The sequence below is a fragment of the Phalangium opilio genome, unplaced genomic scaffold (genome assembly GCF_054372755.1).
Source record: "Phalangium opilio isolate 3A_F unplaced genomic scaffold, DU_Popi_V2 ptg000031l_1, whole genome shotgun sequence".
In the NCBI taxonomy this organism is placed as follows: Eukaryota; Metazoa; Arthropoda; class Arachnida; order Opiliones; family Phalangiidae; genus Phalangium; species Phalangium opilio.
Window position 1 is genome coordinate 9,876,408 of NW_028324158.1, and position 24,174 is coordinate 9,900,581.

The following is a 24,174-nucleotide window of genomic DNA, read 5'->3' on the forward strand; positions in this document are numbered from 1 at the left end:
GTTCTCCCCAAATCTCTAAAGGTTATCCCCATGTAGTTTGCGTGTTCTCCCCAAATCTCTAAAGGTTATCCCTATGTAGTCTGCATGTTCTCCCCAAATCTCTGAAGTTTATCCCTACCTATTTTCCCTGTTCTCCCCAAATCTCTGAAGCTTATCCCTATGTAGTTTCCCTGTTCTCCCCAAACCTCCGAAACTTATCCCTATCTAGTTTGCGTGTTCTCCCCAAACCTCCGAAACTTATCCCTACCAATTTTTCCTTGTTCTCCCCAAACCTCCGAAACTTATCCGTACCAATTTTTGTGTGTTCTCCCCAAACCTCTTTTGGTTACCCCTACATACCCCCATGATCCCCACAATGTAAATAAATCCCATCTAGAACTCTTCACAACTATGGGGTCAAAACACTTAAAAATAAAACAGGCCCAAATACAATAATCATACAATTAATACCTAAAAACATTTCCGCGACTAAAATAACGAGAGAGAAAAAAAACCTACATTAAACATTTAGTCTTTCAAGGGCAGCAATATTTGGCGAAAGAAAAAGAAACAAAAAAAAAAAATAAAACAAGAAAAAAAAAGACCTTCGTGCAAGTAGGGCTAATCTTTGAGGATTTTTTTTTCGTCTGCTAAAGAAATCTTCGCGCGGGAGGCTGTTAACATTTTCACTGGGAATAAAAAGGGACGGGGACGCTTGGCTAAGAGATCCGGAGTCCCCAAGAAAACGGGAGAGTGGGGCGAGAAATTTACAGGGTGAGGGATGGAAAAAGAGGAGTAAAACTTGCTTATAAAACGTAATAGGCCAGCCAAAACGTCTTAGGAGTTGCCCGGCATTCTCGTATGTTTTGCTATTAAGAGGACGAATCCATTATAACCATCTCTCAGGTGATGGGGGGTGTCCGGGGGTCTCTTTTCCGCTTGCAAAGTGATGGGCTTAACAATAGGGAACCACTCTTCTACTTATAGGGGGGGGACATCTATTTTTCGGACGTTGAGGAACCGCAACCCAACCAACCCTCCTCCTATTTTGATTTTCATGCCTCAACCATATGAAAGAGACGGACGGAGAAGAACAGGCTCTTGCTTTTTTGGCAGTCACCGAAGAAAAAGTGGCCCATATTGGGATGGTAAACGAAGGAAATATTCATCATGGAACAAGGCGTCCCATGTTGAACTGTTAGGAGATTGTAAACAAAGTACTAGCGGTAACAGATAAAGAGAAGTTGTCCAAAAACTTCAAAAGTAATCTAATAACAGCATTGCCTGGTACCTCAGTTGCGACCTACAGATCCTTCTCAACAAACTAGAAGACGCCACCATAATAGACGTCTTGACCCACGTGGCACCCGTTTTCTTATTACACTAAATTTCCCACGCTTTACATTATTAAAACCCCCAATACGCAATTATTAATTGTTTCACCCAAATTTTAAAGTTTCGGACAGACAACGATCCCAATATGTACCATACGCCCCATCAACGCGGGCTTGTAAAAGAGCAGTCTCCACCAAAAAATGGGGAGTAAAATGCCCAAAATGGTGGACAGGTCCCAGGCGCTATAGCCCCAGTCCTTTGTGTGTGTTTCGTATGGTTACGTTATAGAAGGTTTCCCTCTCCCGTTAAGTGCTTCTTCTTGTATGTTTTTAGGGGATTCAGAAAGCTCCCAGAGAGCCACGCCGTCCGTCCGTCCGTCCGTTGATGGAGGTCTTACAATGATAGCCTAGCCTCGGGGCTCTCTTCAAAATTCGTTAACATCAGGCTCATTCTTCGAAGAAAAGTTCTACCACCAAACTTCGACTCGCGAGAAAAATTAAGTCTCAAAATAAGTAAATTAACAACTTAAAGTATGCCAATTATTTATCAAAATTTTCATAAATGTCTCACTGGTGAAGCAGTTTCACCTTTCTCCTCCAAGCTTTAACCCTCCTAAGTCTTAATTAACACTGTTCTGTCTATGCTTGGCAGGTACATAAGTGTGTTTCAGCTACCCAAGGAGTAATAATTATGGGTGGAAAATTTTGGTTTTCAAGCAAGAAATTTAGTATTACAAATATCAATTGATGTGCCATACTTATTCCCATTACTTTACCTATACGGTCTCAAAGACCGAGATAAAACGAACAAAAAATAAAACTAGTTTTAAATATTATACGATAGAATTAATTTAATTTAATATATTACGCGTTTTATTATTCGTACAATTAATTAAATTCTTATAGTTAATCAGCAATCACAATCTGAATTTAATTAAGAGAAAACTTGACAAGGAGGTGTTGACGTAACACTGGGAAACGTGTACAATATATATTGAGAATTCCAGCGTTAAGATGCACCGCGACAAAAGCTACCATAACCCCATAATACACTTCGTAAGTATTGGTTCAAAGGCTATTTACATTCTTAAATGTGTTGTGCTAGCAGTTTATCTTCCATAAAATAGAGCTTAAATGCGCATGCGTGATTTTCATAGCATTATTAGTGCATTACGTAGTCACGTGACATTGTCCAATCATTAATTTAGGAAATAATAACAGTACAACTTCAAAATACAGTACCTGACACGCCCCCATACATGTACATAAAGCATTGTAAATCCCTTTAGGAGAAGTTATGTTTAAAGTTTTATATGTTTGTTTGAAAAGATTCAAGGCTTCAATTTAAAATTTAACACTTTCCTTTATAGCAGTACTTTAGCTTGATTAGAAACATCAAGTACCACCAACCAACATTAATCCGCTTCGAGAGTTTAAGTAACGTTGATATCAAAGTATATCTAACACGTATACAGGGTGTTAAAAAACAAAGGATGATAGGGACCCGAGTCAAAAATGTTATGTCATTTCTATGAAATCTTGACCTATAAGGACCATGTACAGCTTACAAGAATGTTAAGGGGGTCATAGGTAAAATACTACTCCAATCATAACTTGTAAACTTTCATCATGAAGCGATACCTAGTTTATTAGGGAGAAGGTATAAGTTGCCTAAGTATTCGCGCGCCATAGTCCTAGTCCCCCTTTCAAAATACAAGGGGGGGGGACGTAAAAGGAGGCCGGGCTATTTCGCCTCTCCTAAGTTGGAAAATATGATTGTAATTTTCGTCATTCGCGTCGCGCTGACGTGAGTTTTCAAGAAAAAATGAGATGCTGGTTGTAATTTAGTGGCGGGGATTAACACCGGACCTACGTTTGGACTGGAGATAAGGCTGGAAATGTGGCGAATTTATACCTTCTCGCCGCGCTGACGTGAGTTTTCAAGAACAAATGAGATGCTGGTTGTAATTTAGAGGCGGGGATTAACACCGGACCTACGTTTGGACTGGAGATAAGGCTGGAAATGTGGCGAATTTATACCTTCTCGCTAATAAACTAGATATTACTTCTTGGTCCTTCTGGCAAAAATGTATAATAGAAATTACATAATTTTCGATTCAGAATCTGTCACTGTATACTTCGGGGGTTCTAATAAATACTATCACCCTGTATTACGAAGACGCCTTTCGGGCTCGCTTAATATAAAAGGATCGTTAGATTCATATTTTCCGGTTTTCATTAAATGGCATAGCGACACCCTTTTTTTTACATTTCGTTTTTTTTTAAAAAAAAAAAAACATGGATAAAAAGGCCCGAAGCAACGTGTCAGCTTGAACGTCCCCCGCCCCTACTGAGTATTAATATTTATTGTATTTTAGAGCCTGTATTCTCTATTAAACGAATCATTAAGTCTTACAAGTCATTACATTTTAAAGTCAAATATCGCGGCTGCCGCAAAATTAATATCTTTAAATATACGCGGCGGCGGTTGCTTTCGATTATTACGATTCCTTGAACGCCAGAATAAGTGGTTGAGAAAATTGATGTTATTGCATGCGCTATGTATATATATATATATGTAGATTATCCTTAGGTTATATATAAATTAATGAATTGTATCATGTATTTATTTGGGGACCACCCTTTGAAGAAAGAGTTTCTTTTCAATTTAGTTTACTAAACTTCATACATAGCTAGGTCACGTGAACGATAACTATTTTTTTCTTATAATTTTCTTCAAGGTGATAACGGAAACAAATTGTACTAATTTTATGGAAAGGCAAGGAGTAAACGCTCACAAAATCTTACTAATTTCATGGAAAGGCAAGAAATAAACGCTCACAAAATCTTACTAATTTCATGGAAAGGCAAGAAATAAACGCTCACAAAATCTTACTAATTTCATGGAAAGGCAAGAAATAAACGCTCACAAAATCTTACTAATTTCATGGAAAGGCAAGAAATAAACGCTCACAAAATCTTACTAATTTCATGGAAAGGCAAGAAATAAACGCTCACAAAATCTTACTAATTTCATGGAAAGGCAAGAAATAAACGCTCACAAAATCTTACTAATTTCATGGAAAGGCAAGAAATAAACGCTCACAAAATCTTACTAATTTCATGGAAAGGCAAGAAATAAACGCTCACAAAATCTTACTAATTTCATGGAAAGGCAAGAAATAAACGCTCACAAAATCTTACTAATTTCATGGAAAGGCAAGAAATAAACGCTCACAAAATCTTACTAATTTCATGGAAAGGCAAGAAATAAACGCTCACAAAATCTTACTAATTTCATGGAAAGGCAAGAAATAAACGCTCACAAAATCTTACTAATTTCATGGAAAGATAAGGAATGAACGCACAAAATCTTATTAATTTCATGGAAAGGCAAGAAATAAACGCTCACAAAATCTTGCTAATTTCATGGAAAGGCAAGGAATAAAGGCTCAAAATCTTACTAATTTCATGGAAATATCATTGAAAATGTCATTGAAAATCTGCTTTCGTCTCCAACATAGACATAATTATGCATCTCTACTTTTAGTGTATCTAGAGTTGGAATATTACCTCCAATTTAAAACATACCAACCACACCGACAGATTAAAAATGCCCTATTAATTGCCAATTAAATTAATGGTTTCTACGAACACTACAGCTACAGTCCATCTTAATTAAGTTTAATTTCTCTGAATCCATTAATTCCCCTTATTATACGAGGAGTGAGAAAGAAGAAAAATTATACTTAATTTTTGGCCTAAGCATTAAGAACGAGAACGAAACTGCGTAATTAATATTAATAAAGGAGCAACCCGAAAGTATTTATCTCCTTTCAATTAAATTTAAACATTTAACTAATGAGGCAATCGTATAATCCTTATATCAGGAGTGTCCAAATTGATTGTTAAGTAATCTAAAAGATTCAATGGTTCTTAATGGGGGGTTTTTCTCCTTGGTTGTTCTTTCTTTATCGCTAATGAAAGAAAAGTTTAAGAGGTTCGTGAGAAACGAGATAAAGAATAAAAAGCTATTTTAATTGCTCGCTCATTAAAAACATTTATTTACACTAAGCTCGGTTGGTTAGTGAGCCGCTTCTGTATACGTTGTAGATATATAGAAGGAGTCAAGTATTAATTGACGTTTTAAAATAATGACCACCATAATTGGCAAAAATAGTTTCGGTTAATCCGCCACCGCGTCAACCGATAAAAATAAGAGACAATTTTTTTTTCTTAATTTTTCTTTTGCTTTCGCGTATGAGATAACGCGACCTTTATAAGAAGTTAGAAACGTTCAAGGTTTAGAAAGGATCAACACGAAAAGGGTGAAGGTTATGAAATTGCGTATGTTGTTTTTGTTGTTGTTGTTGTGAAATAAACTTCTCTTCATAGCTAACTTTTAGTTTAAGTTATTTATACTAGAACAGCTGATATCTTTACCAAATTCGAAGAACCATTTATACTTTATGTCATGTTATGTCCCCATAAAGTTCTGGGGTTTATAATAAAAACCCAACAAATTCGAGCCTTTTATAGTAGAAGTAATGTTATAGTTCAACAAACTCAAGTCATTTATACTACAACCCATGTTACAGCCCAACAAACTAAAGTCATTTATACTACAACCCATGTTACAGCCCAAAAAACTCAATTCATTTATACTACAACCCATGTTACAGCCCAACAAACTCAATTCATTTAAACTTTCAAGTCACGTTATGTCCACGTTATTCGAGTTAAGCTAAAACTGCCCCCTATCCTAGACTTCCCCAACTTGTTTATGTTGAGACCGACGCAAGAAACTTCTGGCGCGATAAGGGCAAAAACCCTTTCAAGCATCTTAAGAGTTTTAATCACTTTATTAATTAGTTAAGCCTTAACCCCCATCGAACGATCCTTCCCCATCGCCCCCCCTCCCGCCGCCGATAGTTCCTTCTTGATATTCGGTACAAGATAAGCATCCACTTTCATCTAAAAATGACGTATCGATGCAATACAATCCTCTTGGAGAGACAGATTTGGATGAAAGTAAAGAAAAAAGGGGGTTCTTTAAGGCTGAGTCCGAGCAATCAGATAGAGTGGCGGTAAGCAGAAGCAGGCTAACCAAGGCAAGGCTTCGGGAAAGAGTGGAGGGGGAGGGAAGGGGGAGAAGAAATTCCCTTAATGGCTTATATATACTGCACCCCCTCTACTTTCGGTAAAAGCAGGCCCTGATTGCTTATGACAGGTACAAGAACTGTATATAAAGCAAGCAAGGCTCACAGACCTCCTTTCCCTCTCTCTTTGCTAACATGTGTGGGTAGATGTTCATCATTAGAAGTCTATAACTAGAGTACATTATGGAAATCTACTCATCTTCTACAATTATTCGCGCCTGCGCCGTTGTACAATAGGTTCCGCGATGTTTCAAATGCCAAGGGGTATTATATTCCCCCCTTTAGCTTACCAGTAAAAATCAGCCAAAATATCGAGGGTTCCGGGCATTGTATTTTAGAATAAAACTTGCCAAATTCATATTTTTCAAGTCAATTGCTTTTCATAATAGGACCAATTTACCATATTCAAGAGCCCCATTTCGAAAGCAACTAAGAAAGGGTATAAATCAAAATAACATGATAACTAAACTTAGCAATAAATGCCGATTAAATCTAAAATTGTAAGGTTTTAATAAAACTATTTCTTAATATAAAGCTACAAGACTTCCTAAACATATTTAATGCATCAAATGGACGAAAAACCCTAAGGTTAAGGTGTAATTAACACCTAGAATGTATTTCCGGTGATGAACTTCCGATATGGATAAAGAGGACCAAGATCTCGAATAGGGAAGGGGATGACAGGAAAAGGGGAAAGGGACATTTGAAAGACCTTTCCGCTAATGCCTAATGGAAGAACGGGGGTATGAAGGTCTTGTACCCCCTTACCCCCCCCCCTTCCCATACACTTTCTTTCAAGCTTTTCTGGGCTAAAAACCACTCATTTCGTAAAGTGACTTTACACAAAGAAATTTTGAACATTAAAAATTGGAAAAATTTCTCTTTACTTAAATTCTTTTTATGATAAAGAGATTTAAATTAATTATATAACTACTTTATAAGTGCTTTTTATCTTAAGTTTTAAGTCGTCTGAATGAGATTTAAGATTTAAGAAGAGTTCAAACAAGATTATAAAATTATGATAAGTGAATTTTAAGGATTGTGTCAAGAACAAGAACGTATTAAAGCTATTAATTTAAGAACCTACAGCAGATATTCTGACCCCATCCTGGTAGCATAATTAGTGTAGGTTCGCGACACTTCATTACGCCATCTATAATGGTCCGGAGCATTACAAAAAATATATATAATGGTACCAGAGGCAAAACCTGAAAAGACACTATGTTCTTAATGGCTTAATAAGTTCTTGGTTGTGGTTAATTCACTTGAAGACTTCTTGTTCTTAAAAAAAGGGTTACACCCTTTGAACATAAATTAATTTTTAAAAACGTATAATTATTAGTTAATTAAATACGTTAATTTTAATTGTCAGTAATCTCAAAGTCCCACCCACTTAAAGGACTTGAAAATTTCGGGATTTATTTCTAGTTCTTTATAATTTATCTCGGAAAAGATTGAAGTTAAACAGGAGAGATCTAACTGCATAACGAGTATTTTACAAGCCCTTAACAACTACATTAATTTAAAAAATAAAAAAATAAATGTTGGATAGCCCCAGTCAGCTTGGTGAGAGAGAGAGTCAAGTTTAGTACATTTTTTAAGCCGACCAAGGTCAACATCGCATTATCCTGTTTCACTATATTACTTAACGTTGAAGGTCTCTTACAATTGCTTAAATAAGGATGGATTTTTTGGGTAAAATAAGACGAGGGGATCCAATTAAATACTTTTCATAATCGCAAGGTCAAAACGCTCCTGAAGTTGAAGCAAAAAAATTATTCAACGATTAACCGGAGCTATAAATTAGGAGTTCTTCATTTTGACGGTTCGTATTCGTGGAAAATTCGCAATTATTCGTAGATTATTCACAAGTATTTCATAGAAATTCGCAATTATTCGTGGAAAAGTCTTAGTATTTCATGGAAATTCGCAAGTATTCGTAAAAAAATTCGCAATTATTTAAAATTTCATGGAAATTCGCAATTATTCGTGGAAAAATCGCAAATATACGAGGATAAATTCGAAAGAATTTATAATTTCATGGAAATTCGCAATTATTCCTGGAAAAATCGCAAATATACCAGGATAAATTCGAGGCATACGTGGAAAATTAGCAACCAATCGCCTTCCATTTTATGATATCGTAACACTGGTTAAACTTTCAGTTTGAAATTATAGAACCCTTTTTTTCAAATGGAACTGCACAATTTATAGTAATATGACATAGCAGATCTGACACTACAACTGTAGCAAAGCGGATCTCTAGGTTTTAAAATTTCAAAAGACCACTCACTAAAAGGGGGCGGAAATTGGGCTTCTTTAATAAAAAGTACAGGAGGATGTAGTTCATCCACTCCCGGGTCCGGAGTGCTTGGTACAGAGTGAAAAATATATATAGAAATATAGACGGATTTGGGAGCGAGAGAGAGATGGCGAAGTGATAGGATTGTACATATAAGAAGCTGCAGAGCCATCCCTAAATATACAGGGTGTTCCTTCCAAAAAAGGGAAGTACCACAATGTGATGGTTCTATAGGCAATAAATTTTTGAGTCGCAAATTGTAATTTCTACGGAATTCTGCCGTAAGGGTTACAGTTTTCAAGTTATGATTGGAGTGCTATAAGGATGACTCCTCAAATTTAAGCAAGACGTTGAAAGACGACGCTAATTCAGGGTTCGTACAAATCCTGTCACTGTACTTTAGGGTCCGTACCACCCTGTACAAATAAGCGAGGACCCAAAAAGGTTTTTATATCGAATGAGAATTTTATACAGCCAATGGGGGAGTCTATAGTATACTATAGTCGGGAGTGTGTGTACTCTGCCGCTCTGCAGACAGGAGGAGACCCATCTTCGCTAAAAGCTCGAGCTTAAAGCTTAGTGCTTTGATTTCCAGCTTATAGCAAAAGCATATACCCACCACCCCTATACTACAATTCTATGGTAAGGTTTTTTTAGTGGTAAAACACACACAGTATTCAAGGAACGTTTTTGGAATTCAAGTTTTTGAGAGAGAGGGAGAGGGTGATATATCCGTTGGGGATTAAATGTGGTTTTAAGTGATCCTCAAGTGTCACTCACTCAACTTTAATGCACAGTGATTTAAATTCGCTTTTAATGTAATTCAAAATTAGTCTATACAGGGTTCGTACGAAATTTTTACATTGAAAATCCCTGACTTTTCCAGGTTATCCCTGACCATTTTAACGTGTTTACCAGAGTCAACTTCATCACACCTGGCTCATATTTATCATTGCATGAAGAATGGTTTGATATGCCAAACAAAATCCCTGACTTTTTAGGAAAATGTTTTAAATCCCTGACTTATCCCTTATTTTCCATATCCCTGACTTATCCAGGTTATCAAGGTTCCGTACGAACCCTGCTATAGAATAGTGTGAGAATGTTTTGGACAGTTTGCTTACAATCGAGCCCAACACCTAAAATTATTTAGTATATCGTTTGGAAAGGTAAGGCTTAGGGTTGTCACGTGATACAGATTGAGGATTTTCATTAATCTCTGACACTCCATTCAAAGAGGTCATGGCTCCTATTATGACACCAGAGTTCTGACGCTTCAAATTTAGGAGCTGTTCCTAACATTGGACCTGACCAATTCAACCTCAACCGAAATATTTCTTAACTTAAATTTTCAATGTTTGACAAAATGTCTACGTACATTGGGTTTTTTTCTTATATTATTTACATAAACAGATGGTATAAAGACATTATTTCTAATGCCATTCGACCATCTTACTTAGGGTATTAGGACCATTAGAGGAAATATAACCAAACCAACCACACCTCAAAACAAAACACAGAGCAATGGGAAAATGTATGTTCTAGCAGCCGATATTAAGGCTATGCGGCGGGGTCGTCGTCAATCACGAAAATGGACGTCTGGACTTTAAAATAAAAAGCTTTTTTTCTGTCTTGACTCTCTCTTCTTCGTTTTGTGTCTGTTTATGTTTGTTTTTAAAATGAAAGTAGAGAGAGAAAGTGGTTGTGAGTGAACCGTGCCACTTTCCAAATGTCCACCACCACTACCACCACCCATATCCCTGGTACGAAGAAGAAGTAATATTTACAGGAATATGAGTCAAGAAAAAAAGACGCTAGTAAGACTATGTCATAAGTTTATAAGATATGTTCCTTCCATAAGTTTGTGTCACTGGTTACAAACTGCATGGAGCTTATCATGAAGTTACTGAATGAGGTAGGTCATAGATTCGAGGTAAAGCGAGGGAGGCCTGGTGAGTAAGGCGCTGTCAAATTTGGGCTTAGTACAGACTAAATAGAACTAGATGGACTGCAAAATTAACCACCGAGTGAATAGCCAATGAATTCTCGCTTGTAGTAATTCTCCCTTGAACTATAGCTTGATCTGTAAGTTTCTAGCATAATGCTTAGTATAGGTAGTGTTATACTTATGGAATGGAACATATCACTCATAAACTTATGGTAAGACTATATAGCTAAAGCTCCCCTTACTGTAGAAATGTGACTTGTCAACACAAAAACACTCCGACTGGCTTTCTCTTCTATAAGGTTTGCTTGAAAGCTTTCAACGAAAAATATATATAGGAAATTTCCGAAATTGAATTGAATATATGCTTTTAAGAATTTCCCAGAGTATTTCAGAGAGCATACTGCATGGCGGTCTTTTACTTAGCGAGATGTGCTTGCAGTTTTGCACTTTGGCAATGACTCTTGTCACTATGGGTGTGTAAGTAAGATAAGCGCCAAATTATTGCGCATTAGTGACTGGAGAATTATTTTACCTTACCCTTACCTCTAACAGCCTGTGAGAATTCAACCAATCCAGTAGGGGTAAGGGATTCTAACTAGCAGACGCTACTAAAGCAATGGCGGATGGTACAGTAGTCCTTGAGATTTTTAAGACTAATTAAATGCTACTTGTCATTTGTAATATGAGATAATTTAATATTAATATTTTTCCTTTTATATTTAGAAAAAGGCCGTTCTTAATACGATGTCTTAACAGAATGTCCAAAGACACGATAGAGAAGGTCATAGGTCATATCAAATATTAAACGTTCAAAGAATAAGCTTTATAATGGACAATATCGGGTAATTACAACGGCTTGAATTACTACGAACTCCATACAATTCAGAATAACTGGATATCAAGGGTAATTAGGGTCTGTCTACGAAGGAATTACGAAAATAATCGTTATCATACCCATTGAAACTTACCATGCGTGTAAAATATAAAACAAAGGGAGTCATTTTTTTTTTGGTATCGAGAGGCCCATACTTCCAACTTAACCATGCAAGACGAATAGCCTATAACCGCCCATAAACCCTAAACCAACTAAACACACGAAAAGTGTTTCAAAAATACAATAAAAATACTTAAAAACATTTAGGTACTATACATTTGGTATGTAAACACTAGTTGACATTTCTCTCATTTTCCAAGTATAGCGTGGCATAACTTAACATTGTCGTAAACGAATTGGCACTCTTACAGCTTCCACAATGAAATGGCAACGTGGTAAAATGAGTTAGCTGCCAACTGCCTTTGGTATACGTGCATGTATGGATAAAAGGGCACTAAAAGGGGTCTTTTAAGAGGTATATAACTATCAAACAATAACAAGACACCGTGACCAACCACTCCTACCTTCGCCACCACATCATTTGGGAGGTAAAAAGTACATAGACCTACGACCTAAAACTGTGTTGGTAACAAAAGCCGTTTTGGACGCTATTAATGGTTTCCTAGCGTTTCTGGCGTACAAACATGAATTTATTCAATATTACTGTCGTTACTGAAACTGCAACCACGTTTCCCTCATCTTTATTTGACACCCTAACAGCCATAGTTAGAGAACAGTAAATAAAAGTCTCTTTGCAAAAAAATAAATAAATAAAAATAAAAATAGTTAAGAAAAAGGGTTATTGTTATTCATTAACAAAATCCCCGTTAAAATTTTCAGGTTAGAACTGAATGAATGAATGAACACGTGAAATATATTTCTTAAATACACTTAAATATACTTTGCCTCTTTCTCTCTCTCACTTAATGACAGTTTCTCAGCCGAAAAGACAAATATCATTAATGGTAAAGTTCTTTCAAACACAAAGAAAAAGTGAGGGGACTTTAGTATGTTTAATAATTCCTCTAACTTTTCTAGAAGAAAGGCCGTTTCTATATTGACCAAAGAAAAAATGTTACTTCCATGTACCGAATATCCACGGTTCTTTAAAGGTAAGGTGAATAGGGAAGGGATTTTAAATCGATTCTTCTACTAATTATAAGAGCATTCTGCGTAGGGAAACATACAGGGAATACCTCTTAAAATTATTTTTAAAATTCAATTCAAAGTAGTTTTCATTCATAAATTTCATGGATAAATTGAAATTTGCACCTCCGACCAATCACAACAAAGTAACGCCCAGTCATCTTATTACCAAAAATTTCAACAATATCTCGCGCCAAGATTGTGACACCTCGTGCAATTTTTATTAAATCTCGCGCGCTAAATTTAATCCACGTAAATTCTGTTAACAAAAAGGCAGGGCGTTACGCGATTGGTCGGAGGTGCAAATTTAAAAAAAAATTTGCAGAGTGAAATCTGAACCTATTTAGAATTTTAAAATCATTCGAAGATATTTCACGAATGTTTCACTACGCAGATAGGTCTTATAATTAGTAGAAAAATCTACGAAAAATCACTTGATTTAGCTTTTCACTCTCCCTTTAAAGACTTAAAAGCCTTTGGTACAATAGTTGTGTAAGGTAACATTGAATAGGCTTTTAAACATGTCAGTCAGTGTTTGTGTAAGTAACTATATTAAGGTAAAACATTTCGAAACATGGGACGCGTCCGCCGATTTCAAGGATATATTATTTGCGTAAACTAGTCCATGAGTCATACATAATTCAAGATAAAACACACTCAAATCATAACATGTAAAACGGCATTCCTTGGGGAAAATGTCACAGAATTTACTACATTTTCGACTCATAATTTACTCACCATATAACCTGTTTATGAACTAAATTGCAAGTCTTAATCCACTCTTATTATATCAAATCGATACAAGATAATGTATTCATCTAAAGGTCCTCTATAATAACGGAACATTTTCTAATAATATCTATGCATTTTTTATAAGGATTTAATCAAGCCAATTAACTTAGGTATAATAAATATATCCCTAAAAGGTATACGGCGATCTTAATAATCTAATTAATGAATGGTGCGGAACTAATTAGACTAAGAGATCTCCGGGACTTCACAAAAATACGAGCAAAATACAATTAGAAAATCGCATTAACATAGTAAATTTACCTTGATTAAAACGAGACCTAAGTCAATCTACCTAATGGATGAATATACGCGAAGGGTATTATGGCAGGCTGTGTTTGAATTTACTCAATTTAACCTCTAATATATACATGTACAAACTCAATTAAATCTTCCTAAATTTATTGTACTACAATGTTTTAGCATTTATTTTATAATAATCTTGAGATAATTTTAATTTATATAAATTTCTGACGATATTGAAAGAAAAAAAAAGATAATTCAAAGTATTATAAATATTTTTCTTTTTCTTGTATAAATTAAACTTTGAGAAAGAAGAGACAAACAACTGCTGTTTACAACACGTGTAATTAACTCCTGGAAACCGTTAATTACATAATGCATGCCTTGCACGTGATTTTAAAGTAAGTTACCAGTATCTCAAAAATTCTTACGAAATAAAGTAAATAAACTTTCGGAAATCTGAAAGAGATGAATTCTGGGGAATATTTCAAAGTACAATACAAAAATTGTTAAAACTAAATCGGGTAAAGGCTGTGATGTCGAGATCGGAAGGGAACCGGGGGGGGGGGGTTGAACCTCTTCAAATTAAACCCTCATTAACTAAAGATGAAACATCAAAGGTATAGCTTTTGTGCATTGCATTGCATTCATTCGCTACCCTCCTTACTCTATAGGTTATTAAGCCTAAAACCTAAGGAGTAACTTTGGGTGGCTCCTAGGCTAGGATAGGCTGGGCTATATCTCGAAATTGGATTTAATCTCGTCTTGCTCTAGCAAGATGGGCTTGTCACATGACCGGAAGTACATTAGCGGGCGTTAGAAAGCTGTTTATTTCCGGTGCTTGTAATTAAGCCTAACGAGAGAGTGAGAGAGATTCCGAACCGAAGAGTAAGAGGGAGGAAGGGAGAGACTTCGACTTACTCTAGACCCCGCGCCGTCTGTCCGCAGGCCCGAAAGGGGGGGGGGAAAGAGGACTAGGGGGGTTGGAAAGCTCGCACTAATGGAACCAGACCCTCCGGTACTACCAACAGAAGGGAGGGAGAAATACCGTATAGCCATTATGCGCCTTGGTTTAACTCAAAATTCCCTATTGAAAAAAACCGGTTTTCAATGGGAAATTGAAAGGCAAACCAAGGCGCTCAACGATTAGTTCGGTTCAAGATACGTTTTCAATATAGAGAAAGGCTAGTTATCGTGTTAAACACGCGTAGGAATAAGGAACTTCTGTATGGGATCGATGGATAAAATTAACAGCTAGGAATAAAGCAGACGTATTTTTTTAATAGCGTTATTACGTAACACTTGTAAAATTTTAAGTAAAAGCCCCCTGTATTTAAGTCACATGAGTGACCAAATTCAAGGTGATATCGTTTTAATGGAATTTAAACGTAGAGAGGAATTTGTATGAGCTTAATTCTGAATAAAGGTTTCGTTGGGCGAAGATGTTTAAAAGTGTTATATTTTGGGTAAGATAACTAAATTAAATTAATCTTAACTAATTCCTAGTTAGAACAAGTTTATGATATGACGGAATTAGCCAAAATAGAGGGGCCGGCTACTCACCGTAATCGGTATCATAACAGGATGCAAACATTAAAGAAAAATCTGGATCAAGTTCTGAACAAAAACAAATAAAACAGTATACAAAACACAACAACAAAATAATTAAACCTAAATTTAACCCAACCAAAAAAATAAATAAATAAATAAACCTTTAACACTGTAGACAATTTTAACCCCACCATCTCATGCAATTGCAACTAAAAATAAATCTTGATGATGATAAAAGCAGCAAGCCAAAGAAGCAACAAAAAATAAATAAAAAAATCTATTTAGCACACTACACTAACAGGCGCAAGCTGTTCCAAGTTGCGCAGGCTACAGTAGTTATTGGTAACTGGCACAAGTAAGAATGCATGGGAGAGAGAGAGCCTTCAACAATGGTCCAATTATTGGTAGCCAGTCAAGCTGAGAAAGGCTGAGTAATTGTTATAAGCGAGGCGTCGTAATAAATAGGCAGCTTTTAGAACGGAAATTAAGCTAGACCCCTCCAAACACACACACACATTGAGCCTCTCTATCTTTCTCTCTCTCTCTTTTCAGTTTTCGTTTTAGGCTTAAGCTTTTAGCGAGCCGGCGCCTTCAATAAACAACACACACACTGATAAGGAGGCAAAATAACGTTCATTAGGCTTAGGTCCGGGCCGGGCGACCCGACAAATGCAGCTTATTAAGGATATCAAAAAGAGGAGAGGTGGGGAGGGGAAAAGCAAAGGTGCAGAGCCTTATTACGCCTCGTACTACTTTAATTAAGGTATAATTTACGGTTATTTCTAAACATAATGAGAAGCAGATTTGGAAGAATGCAACCAGAGGGTGGGGTGGTTGGAGAGGTTAAACTTTTACGTTCAGTTAAGCCTAAATCCTGCTGCAGTATTACTGATTAGAGTTGGGTTTACTTTTAAAACTAAATTGTTTCGTTTCGTTGTATCTAACACCTTGCCTACCTCCGCTTTGTATTCGTATATTGCAAAGCGTTGTGTGTTGGATTTTAATTGTGTACAGTATATTTGATTTGATTTGATGATATCTCTAAAGTTTATTTTAATTTTAAAGCTGAAGTGTATCTATAATTATTTTAAATTTGTTTCCTGTGAGGGTTAGCAAAATTTAGAAACTAGTTAGATTTTAATCCTTTATGTTTATTATTGTTACGAGAGAAACTTTCTAGTTTTAGAATATCTAACCTATAGCGTTGAGAAATTTATTTATAATTAATTTTGTTTATAATTAATTTTGTTTATATATTCTTTAATTGATTTTATTTATAATTAATTTTGTTTATATATTCTTTAATTGATTTTATTTATAATTAATTTTGTTTATATATTCTTTAATTGATTTTATTTATAATTAATTTTGTTTATATATTCTTTAATTGATTTTATTTATAATTAATTTTGTTTATATATTCTTTAATTGATTTTATTTATAATTAATTTTGTTTATATATTCTTTAACTGATTTTATTTATAATTAATTTTGTTTATATATTCTTTAATTGATTTTATTTATAATTAATTTTGTTTATATATTCTTTAATTGATTTATTTATAATTAATTTTGTTTATATATTCTTTAATTGATTTATTTATAATTAATTTTGTTTATATATTCTTTAATTGATTTATTTATAATTAATTTTGTTTATATATTCTTTAATTGATTTATTTATAATTAATTTTGTTTATATATTCTTTAATTGATTTATTTATAATTAATTTTGTTTATATATTCTTTAATTGATTTATTTATAATTAATTTTGTTTATATATTCTTTAATTGATTTATTTTTAATTTATTTTGTTTATATATTCTTTAATTGATTTATTTTTAATTAATTTATTTTGTTTATATATTCTTTAATTGATTTATTTTTAATTAATTTATTTTGTTTATATATGTATATAAATTTATTTTTAATTAATTAATTTATTTATTTATTTATGCGTAATCTAAGCTTCTTATAGTAACAACAGCTTTCTGTAAACTACATAGAAACGGTGCAAATTTTCAACTCCATATTCCACCTCCAATAATTCAACAGCTACAGAACTTAAATTAATTATACCATTAAATAGGCACAAAACCTCAATTTAATTCTTTCCCAATACGATATTATAACTCCCCCAACATCTCTAATATAAAATCATCAGATAATCAAACGATAATATAATTTTGATAACTGGATAACACGGTATGAATTACGTGATATAAAAACCGACCAAACCCTAACCTTACAAAGGTTAAAAGGTTAAAGGCGAAAGACACACACACACACACACATAGGGCATAGAGAACATTAGATTTTCGCTTAACAAATCAAATTAAGTCTTGGTTAGAAAGAGGTCCCGCCCAGTTTACCCTGCCACTCTTACCCCTCTTATTATAACACTATTATTATCGATTTACGGCTAATGAAAATTTGCAATTTTCCCGAAACGGGAACAGTATACGCGGTATACGCGCGTTAAGAATATTATATACACGAAAACCATGGATAGATAGTCTACATGTAGCCGTGGTGGTAGTATAATAAATCGCAATAAGAGCGTCCGCTGGACCACAGACTAATAATACAGGCACCAGGACAGCGCTGGCACAAAGTAGAAAGACAGATTGATTTTCAAATCCCAGCTCTAACTACATAGCTTAACTACGTCACCCTCGAAGCTGAATATAGTTTTACATGGGTAATAAATACTGGAAACTAAATAAGAAATATTCAGGGGCCACATTGGAAAATGGAGGTCAATTATTTTCAAGTAGTATTCGCTACAATCCCTCCGCCATCTTTTAAAAATGGCTGCCAAACAAGTGAAAACTTCTCTTTACGAAACAAATAACGTCCGTATTAATCAACAGATATTTAATTTTAGTACCCTGGTTTACTACGTCCCATAGGCTAGCTTAAATATTATTTAATCCGCCATATTTAAAAATGGCGGAGAAAAATATGTAAAAAAAAAAACCACAATTTCGAAACAACGCACGTCCGTAATAATTACACAACCGATTTCACTGATATTTATCATACTTCATACTAGTTCAATATATCCTGTCAACTGCTTTGAATATTCCCTCCACCATCTTTTAAAAATGGCGGCTAAAAATGTGTAAAAAGCCTTAATTACGAAACAACGCCCGTAATAATTATTCAAAGGATTTCACTGATATTTCCTATACTAGTTCAACATACCATATTAACTGCCTTGAATTCTAATTCTCTGCGCCATCTTTAAAAATGGCCACCAGATAAATAAATAATCATCCAAAACATCTAATTCAAATATCTTAACGCCTGTTACATTTGCTAACTAACGTGGAGGAATACATATCCAAAACAGTTTGGTATTGATTCAATCTTTCCTTGTCTATGCTTTAATTTAGGGTATAAAAGAGACTGGTCATATGGTAGGTATATAGCATATAACACACACACTCATTTTAATATTTGTTGGGCCTTGGCGCTCTCCCGTCTTCCCGTCTATAATATTATACTTTTGGCCCTCTCAGCCATAAATGTAATTTGGAAAATGACATTCTTCCATTCCCTCCTATTTTCTATCTTTTCTGTTTACCGATGGAAATGAAAGCGAGATTAAAATAGGTTTAAAGAGATACATATATATATATATTAAACTCTGCATTATTTATGGCCGAATGTGATTAGAGTATGGCAACCCTTTGCTTACGTAGGGAAATAAGGGGGGGGGGAATCCGCACCCCCCGGGGGAGGGGGGAGTAGAAAACATTTTTAAATTAGGGAAAACCCAACAGAGTTTAATTTCAACGTTCAATATCATTAAAACATACTGAAATATTCCGTTGTGTATGTCAAAAAACTCATAATAAAGATTTAATAGATCATTTCAAAATTAAGTGGAGCTTGACCACGTGATCTTGTATTCTTGGGACGAAAGATACGGACTACAAAGACATAGTTATGTATGACACGTGACATGATTAGCGGAGATCGAAGTTACATTTTTCGACTCAAAATTGATTTCTCAAAGAATATCGCCCAAATTCATGGCAGACTTATCAAAAATACCCTGTATTCAAATATGATTGGATAAGGCTGTCTATATTACTTGAGTAAGGGTAATCTATAATCTACCAACAGCTTTAATGGTCGCGCTTTAATTTAAAATATTGAGAGAATTCTAGTAAACATGTTGACAAGTAACACTATTCCCTTGAGAAGCGCCTGGACTCTGGGGTCATAACCATTCTAAAAATAGTTTCGAGGTCAGGGTATATGTTTAATGGAGGGTATTTGTAACTTCGGTGTGTAGGAAATAAATATTTGTGGGATATATTTAGTTGTTGCTTGAAGGTCATAATTTATAAATACTCAAAAGAGAGATTTTCAAAGGTCTAAGTTCAAGTTTGGTCATTAGTGCTCGAGGTAATGCCCATAACTGAATTTGGGGTCATAATTCTGAAGGAAGTATACATCTACATCTGGTTTGATTGTGAGCCTCTGAGGTGTGTCTTACAGGGCTCCCACCAAAATCTTAAAAAAAAGTAGGGAAATAGGGGATTTTTTAGGCTAGAAATAGGGTGAAATAGGCACCGAATTTTATAAACTAGGGACCAAATAGGAACCAAAATGGGATCTTTATTTGAACTTATATTTTCACAAAATGACAAAGTCAGATATTTGTAAAAATATTTTATCATAAAACTGACTTAGTTTTTGTTTATTACATTACTACGTTTTATCTATCACAATTCTATCACACTTAACAATCAGTCTTTTTTCGTTTTTCAACGAAATAAGAAATATAAATGTGTAAATTGGACTTTGGGTTGAATATTATAAGCTGATGGCACATTAAACTAGGAATATGGTGATTTAGGGACCAAATCACATTTCTATGGTGGTTTAGGGACCTCAAAAAAAAAGTAGGGGGTTTTAGGTATTTTAGGGACATGGTGGGAGCCCTGGTCTTATCACATTTTCAACTCCAGTTTAAAGGTCATAAATTAGCAGTCAAACATTTCAACTAATGGCATTTTGATCTGACTTGCGTACGGTACGGTCATAATTGAGTATACCTGGTTTGGGGTCATAATTGAGTATACCTGGTTTGGGGTCATAAATCTTGGGAACGCAATCCGTCTTTGGCATTTAATATTAATTAAAATATATTTTGTTTTTCTTTCTTATAGTTTTCAGGTGAAAAATATTCTACCCAATGGCGAAATTTCAATGGGAAATTACCCAAAAAAAACCTTCCACAAAACCCTCATAATTAGATAATCTATCATTCAAGCAAATACTCAGTAGACGATTTAATTAACTGAATTCTAGGAAAATTTAATTGAAAATCCACCCTTCTTGAAATAACAACTTGCTTCGACTAGACTTTCAGGCTCTTTGTGAGTGACTCAATGGAATGGAAAGCTTATCTTTCGACGTTTAAAAACATGAATCATAAAATTAATTAGTAAGAAAATGAAATATCAACTCTTCCCTGACATTTTAAAAACCCCTAACGCTTCCCCTGACCATTTAAAAAAATCCCTAACGTTTCCCTGACATTTTAAAAAAATCCCTAACGTTTCCCTGACATTTTAAAAAATCCCTAACGTTTCCCTGACATTTCAAAAAAATCCCTAACGTCTCCCTGACATTTTAAAAAAATCCCTAACGTTTCCCTGACATTTAAAAAAATCCCTAACGTTTCCCTGACATTTAAAAAAAATCCCTAACGTTTCCCTGACATTTAAAAAAAAATCCCTAACGTTTCCCTGACATTTAAAAAAATCCCTAACGTTTCCCTGACATTTAAAAAAAATCCCTAACGTTTCCCTGACATTTTAAAAAATTCCCTAACGTCTCCCTGACATTTTAAAAATTCCCTAACGTCTCCCTGACATTTTAAAAATTCCCTAACATCTCCCTGACATTTTAAAAATTCCCTAACATCTCCCTGACATTTTAAAAATTCCCTAACATCTCCCTGACATTTTAAAAATTCCCTAACGTTTCCCTTCACATTTTCAAAAAATCCCCTAACGTTTCCCTGACATTTTCAAAAAAATCCCAAACGTTTCCCTGACATTTTCAAAAAAATCCCAAACGTTTCCCTGACATTTTCAAAAAAATCCCTGACGTTTCCCTGACATTTAAAAAAAAATCCCTGACTCTCCCAGATACTGTGCCATCCCTGATAATGTAATGGGAAGTGGTGCTATATTAACAAAATCTATTACTTCTTTAATAAGGTAAAATCGTAAATTATTTCTGTCTAAATTATTTTTGACGCCCGGTTTTTCGCTACTTTTTGAACGATTGCCAAATCGCTTTGCTTCACAGGAAGATGTTATTAATAAAATACAGGCCAGTGTACAAGTTTACCATGGGGTACAACAAGGGGGCGCGATGAGTAAAAATTAGCTTTGAATAGCTTAAAGATTTAGGGGCTTAAATTAGGTATTAAATTGTGTTATTTAAATTCATAAAAACCGTATAGTCTAAAGGAAACTTTATATGGGAGGTTTTTTTTTAACTGTATTCCGACAATTTATTCTGTTTCTATGTAGCTGTCAAAATGTTTGGTAATAATGACAGGTGTTTATAAAGGCGAACAGCTTTTCACTGAGCAATATAAAATGCGTAATTTATCTATTTACAGGTACGGTTAAAACTACGCTGTCAAATTTTCGAGGGGATTACTAAATAAATGATGAAAAAAAAAAGGAATGTCGGAATTGAATTTGATAAATCGTGTTTCCATAAGTAATTTCTTTTAAATACTCTTGAGTATTATGATCTTTAAATTAATTTCTGTAATTTCCCTAATTTACTGGACATATCCCTGACCTAAAAATTCCCTTTGTTGCGCAAAAAGATTTGCTTAACCTACAGCCCTAATAATATTTCCATGATTTTCCATCTTGAAATAACATTTCTCTAATTCCCCATCACATTTGCATATCAAAATATAATTGTTCAAAAGGATGTGTTGGTTTAAAACGTTCCGCTTCAGCTACCTTATAATTCATGCATATGAATAAAAATGTCTCTAGAAATTTAAATATTTCACAAACACGACAAAACTATCAACCAAAAACCAGCATGGTTTCGAATGTAGGCGCTAGAACATGTCGCCTTAAGCCTTGGCTTAAACAACGTCAAAATCAAACCCATGCAAACCCCCTCATTGACAAAAACATGTTACTCACGGAATGTAATAGAAGAAATCACTGTTCAGACACGTTTCCAGCCTATAGAAGACACGACGATCCACATGACGATACTTGATAAGTTCCTCGTAACATCATTGCCGTGACACCCATCGCGCAAATGGTATAATCACTCTACTTGAAGTTGACAATTCATACTTGAAAATCTTCTTATGACTCGCAACAGCTAGTAATCGGTGTAATCGCCAAATTATCTTTGATAACGCAATCTCCTTATATACTATACCGAACAACGAGCGCGGTTACGGCCTAAAAGGCAGTCCGAGAACCGAAATTACAACGATAAACAGTTTTTTTCGCTAAGCCTCGGTTTATCGTTTTTCCTCGGTAAATTGAAAAATCCGACTAGTTCTGACAAGGCTTAGAAGAAGAGTCTAAGAATGCCCGACTTGGGGGATGCTTTCTCGCTCAGCAAGCTGAAGCGAGTGACCTCGGTTAAGTCTTGATTTGGCGACGGAACTATGACGAATCTTGATGTAACAGTAATTGTAATTACTTTAATTAAAATAACGACACCGGTGCTAAGACAACACAGTCACAGAAACGCGGGGAAACGTCCCGATCTTCCCGGTTGACGCGAGACCGTGATTTTGGCGCGTTTTCGAACTCGGCGTACTCGCAAAGAAAACGGTTCGGCTTCCTCACGACGGCGTTGTACTGCCAAATGTTAGGAGGATCACTGGCTATACTACTCACGCAGCTTTTGAAAGAACTACGGGTATCCATTAGGGCCTGCCGAAGGGAACTTGCGCAGAAACGGGATGGGAGGGTGTGCACTGGGGGAGAAAAATCTGAGGGAGGCGTTGCCCTCTTTAATTTCCAAGCAACCTACCCCCCTCTTCTTCCAGCTCGCTATCTCCATCGCCCGTTCCTTGCCGGGTTTGCTTTTGTTTTCACCCCCTGTTTCTTTCCCCTTTTATATCCAATCTCACTTTATTCCTCGCTGCTTTCGAAGATAAGCGAGAGAAAGGTCTCGCGGAGAAACCAACGTGCGGGAGATGAAAACCGTCACTACGCATGCGCCACCTTTTGCCCTCCGCTGCCAAATAATTTTGATCGGGTAGCTAGAGACATCTACGCGCGAGTAGACGTACTAGGCATAATAATAAAATTTGGCGCAGTTTTCAACGATTTGGCGCTAAAGCCGCCATAGCTTCTCTTCTATTTGTTCGAGGAACTTTCAAAGGTGGATATTTCGCGTGTTTGCACAGGGAATCAGGAACTAATTTGTACAAATGCCCCCTGCCCAGTCTTTGATATTGTTGATATAAAGGTGTCGAATAGTTTCCAAATAGACGTTTAATAACTCTTGAGTCTTCTATAAATGCCACAAATAATTCCATGAGAATTTGAACGTAGCTCTTTATCTTGAGACATGCTAATAAAACAGATAAATATGAATTAACAAAACAAATATCCCACCCCTCGTTAGATAGAAAATAGATATACATTCGTAATGACCCGGTTAATATGCTCTCTAATTACAATAAACAATTTTGCTAAGCGGGGGGCTGAATCCCCGAAAGTCGGGGCACCAATGCGATTTATTTTAATATTTTAAATTCCTTCCAGACCTTCTCTCGTTGGTAAGGGGCGAAGGGACAATTAAAATAAATTATAGT

At 35.2% G+C, this 24,174-nt stretch overlaps 1 protein-coding gene and 1 long non-coding RNA gene across 2 annotated transcripts in view; one reads left to right on the top strand and one right to left on the bottom strand.

Moving 5' to 3' along the window:
• Positions 1-23,337, bottom strand: part of LOC149690501 (uncharacterized) — a 148,064-nt gene extending 124,727 nt beyond the window's left edge. The window contains exon 1 of the mRNA XM_089870088.1: positions 22,532-23,337. The gene's annotated coding sequence lies outside the window, so the exon portion shown is untranslated. The remainder of the gene's footprint in view (positions 1-22,531) is intronic.
• Positions 1-24,174, top strand: part of LOC149690502 (uncharacterized) — a 285,407-nt gene that overhangs the window by 113,764 nt on the left and 147,469 nt on the right. The gene's annotated exons all lie outside the window — the stretch shown is intronic.